At 41.3% G+C, this 4,231-nt stretch overlaps 1 protein-coding gene across 1 annotated transcript in view; it reads left to right on the top strand.

Annotated features, from left to right (window-relative positions):
- ANK3 (ankyrin 3) overlaps nt 1-4,231 on the top strand; it is a 382,716-nt gene that overhangs the window by 187,268 nt on the left and 191,217 nt on the right. The window lies entirely within an intron of this gene.

Raw genomic sequence — 4,231 nt, 5'->3', positions numbered from 1 at the left:
CATAGTGGCTAAGGCACTTGACTGCTAACCAGAAGGCTGGTGGTTCAAACCCACCAGCCACTCCTCGGAAGGAAGGTTGGGCAATCCTACTTTCGTAGTGATACTGCCTCAGAAACCCAAGGAGGGGTCGCTATGAGTCGGGGCTGACTCAATGGCAAATAACAACAACAATATATGGCATAAATAGACTGTAAAGCATACCCCAAAATGTACAAACAGTAGAAGAGAAACTAGATGAATAGGACCTTCTGAAAATTATATTTTTATGTGCTTCCAAAGACTTCTCCAAAAGAGTCAAAAGAGAAGCTACAGATTGGGAAGAAATATTCAACAGTGACATATCTGACAATGACAACAATGACATAGCAGGCTTATCTCTAGAATTTATAGAAAACTGCAACACCTCAACAACATAAAGACAAATAATCTAGTTAAAAATGGGCAGAAGACATGAATAGACACTTCACCAAAGAGGATATTCAGGTGGCTAATAAACATATGAAGAAACATTCACGATCGTTAGCCACTAGAGAGGTGCAAATCAAAAAAACAGTGAGATACCATCTTGCCCAAAATTGCAAAGTTCATCTTGTTGCAAAGTTCACCAAGACAGAAAATAACAAATGTTGGCGAGGATGCAGAGAGATTGGGACTCTCATACATGGCTGGTAGGACTGTAAAATGATACAACCACTGTGGAAAGCAATATGACAATTCCTTAAAATGTTGGAAATAGAAATACCATTTGACCTAGCCATTCTGTTACTAGGTATATATCCTAAAGAAGTGAGAGCCATGAAAAGGGTAGACATATGCACACCCATGTTCATTGCAGCACTATTTACAATAGCCAAAAGATGGAAACAATCTAGGTGCCCATCAACAGAAGAATGGATAAGTAAACTATACAGTACATAAACACAATGGAATACTATGCAACCCTAAAGAATAACATAGAATCTGCAAAACACTGCATAATGGGGATGAACTTGAAGGACATTATGCTGAGTGAAATAAGTCAATCACAGAAGGACAAATATTGCTTTAGCCCATTATTGTAAAAAGTCAAGGAAAGGCTTATATATGGAAAGAAATTTTCTTTGTTGGTTACCAGGAGGAGTGGAGGGGAGGAAACACTGTCAGGTAGATAGAGACAAGTATTGGTTTGGGTGAAAAGAAGGACAGTGTACCAAATGTGAGTGATAAACACAGTGCTGTTGAGGAAGAGGAAGACAGAGAAGAGTGCATGGGAGGTATAGACAACAAAGATGAACCCTTTTGAACATGTAGTACTGCATTGTCAGTGAAGGCAAACATTGATCTACAGGTGAATAGATGGGTTCACAGGCTAAACTCTTAAGTATGTCTAGGGGGAGTGTGTCCAAGACCATGAGTAGGGTTGGCACACAATGTTTCTACAAGGGTATTGGTATGTTCAGTAAGAATTCCCAGGTATATGATAGAGCTGACAAATCACAAGGTTGTAGTCACTTCTTGGTCACAGCCAGCTACCCAGAGGGAGTGAGTGGTTGGACCTGTGGGCTCAGGACCATAGGTACAGGGTCATCAAGCTCAGTTGGTGCAACGTACTACCCAAAACATTGTTCCACATTCTACTTTGGTGAATAACAACTGGGATCTTAAAAGCTTGCAAGTGGCCATCTAGATGGAACAATGAGTCTCTCCTTGTCCAGAGCAAAGAAGAATGAAGAAAACCAAAGACACATGGAAACAATTAGTCCAAGTGACTGGTACACCATGCAATCCTCAGCCTATACAACTATGAGACCAGAAGATCTAGATGGTGCCCAGCTACCACTGTTAACCACTCAAGGGAGATCCTGGTTAGAGTGAGAGAACAATGTGGAACAAAACTCAAAATCATTAAAAAAAAATAAAAAAGGACCAGGTTTACTGGTCTGATAGAGTCTGATGGAACCAGTGAGACTATGGCCCCTAGCTGCCCTTCAGGTCTGGAATTGAACACACTCCTGTGGCTGCCAGCCAAACAAAAGACAGGCATATGAGCTGAACATTTACATTAGGTAGATATACTCTTTGAAGAGATCAATCATGGAAGACTAGAAAGGCTGTGTATGTGCAGGGAGACAGCTTAGAGAGCAGGAGTGAAGTGTACAGGAGGAGACAGGGAAGAGGTAACTATGGGGAGGATGTGGTAGGAGAAGTGTTGCATTGTGGGAAATTGCAGTCAATGTCATGAGACAAAATGTATGTGAGCAGCTGTATGGAAAGTGAATTTGCTCTGTAAACTTCCACCCAAATCACGATAAAATTTAAGAAAACAATCAAAAATGAATTGAAGAGTCAAATTGTAGTTTGAATCCTAGGTTACCAGCTGTTTCTGCATCCATAAAATGCGGAATGTAATTCAGATCGTGGAGTCCCTGGGTGCTGCAAATGGTTGATGCAGCCAGAGATATGTTGAAAGAAAGGCCAAAAGATCTTCTGAAAAATCATACACTGAAAACCCTATTGACACCTGGAATAACAGAGGAAGATGGAGAGTCAGGAATCAGGGGCTATGGAATGTGTAGCTAATTGCTTCCATGGACAACTGCCTCCTTTGCCATGAGACCAGAAAAACTGTGTGATGCCCAGCTACCATTACTGACCATTTTAATTGAAGATTTGGTGTGAGAGTCCTGATCAAAAGGTGGGCAATGCAGAACAGAATGTCAAATTCCCATGGAGTCTAGACCTTGTAGAGCCATGCAGGCTGGATACATTTCTGAAGCTATTGCCCTGAGATAATCTTTAAACCAAAAATACCTCCTGGAGTCTTCTTAACACCATACAGTAGTTAACTAGTGAAAAGGGTCTGCCTTGAGCATTATGCTCTTTTGAGATCTATATGGGATCATATTGACAGTAGCAACTTGAAAGACAGAAACATTAGTAGGCAGTGAATTTATGTAAATGAGGGAAGAACAATTCAGAAAAGGAGGATGAGAATGATTGCACAACTCAAAGAATGTAATTGGTTTCACTAAATGTTGTGTAGAAACTGTTTGCTAAAGAGGCAAGGAGGTCATATCTCCTGACCTCCTCTAACCCCACAAGAGGAAGACAGAATCACCATCAATAGCCCAAGGCCTATTGCTTCAAGGCCAGACATGCTGCCTCCTTCCAGCCCTTTCACCAACCCTGACACCATCCTTTCTTCCCGCAGCACTCACCACCTTTCTGCTGGGTTCAATAATTCACTGCAGTGGCCACACAGAACTCACAGATTATGCGGTCTATTAGGGAATCACCAGGCTACAATTCAAGTTCAGGAACAACGCTCAGTCTCTCTCAGCTTGCTGTCTCTCAGCCAACAGTCTCTCTCAGCCACTCTCCCAGCAATGCATGTCTCTCAGGGTGTCTCTCAGCAATGTGTGTCTCTCTGTGTCTCTTTCTCAGCAGCACATGTCTCTCACGAGCGCATTTCTCTCAGCAGCATGTCCATCTCAGCCAGCAGTTAGTGATAGTTCTGCCTCTAGGAGGCCTCCTTTTGAGCCTGGCAGAGAGGCCAAACTAGCCAATCATAACATCAGAATAATAAGCACCTGAGAGAGAGAGAACTTCCCAGAACATTGCTTTGTGCCACTCCCAACAGAAATACCCCAGGTGGATAAGTTTAATAATCAGGAGCTCCTTAGTTGCTCACAGCAAATTCCACCATGGAGTTTACAAAGACTTAACACTAAAAAAGCCATACCAGATAATTTACTACACTGCACTGCTGAATTGGTATATGTTTTGCTATGTATATTCTCAACAAGGACAAAACACATAAAATGGAAAAAAAAAATCTTTGGACACAGCTCTACTCTGACATGCATAGGGTCACCCTGAGTTGGAATTAACTAGACAGTAACAGGATTTGGTTTAATTCATATCGTGGATGGCCTTGTAAGGATTATGAGAATTGAATGAGATAGTGTAAATAAAGTGCTTAGCTATTGTAATATATCTGTTACCAAACTATGAAACTATAAGCCCTTTGAGCCTAAATCATTTTCATAGAACTGCCTTTTAGGAAAAATAGAGCTTAAACCCATATTACTGCTTTATAGGAATAAGGCACCAAAATGTGAATTTTTCAGTAGATGCACATGATCCTCCTTACAGTCTGGAAACATTCCTAGCAAACATAAGGCTCTTAGAGGCAGGAGTTGTAGTAACCTACCTTTGTAATCAAGGAAAACATGATTGGAATTTGGGGTTG

Source organism: Orycteropus afer, unplaced genomic scaffold (genome assembly GCF_000298275.1).
Source record: "Orycteropus afer afer isolate SDZICR_OR568_19922 unplaced genomic scaffold, OryAfe1.0 scaffold00016, whole genome shotgun sequence".
NCBI classification, from domain to species: domain Eukaryota; kingdom Metazoa; phylum Chordata; class Mammalia; order Tubulidentata; family Orycteropodidae; genus Orycteropus; species Orycteropus afer.
The sequence above is the reverse complement of the archived record's forward strand: the minus strand, read 5'-3'. Positions and strand labels throughout refer to the sequence as shown.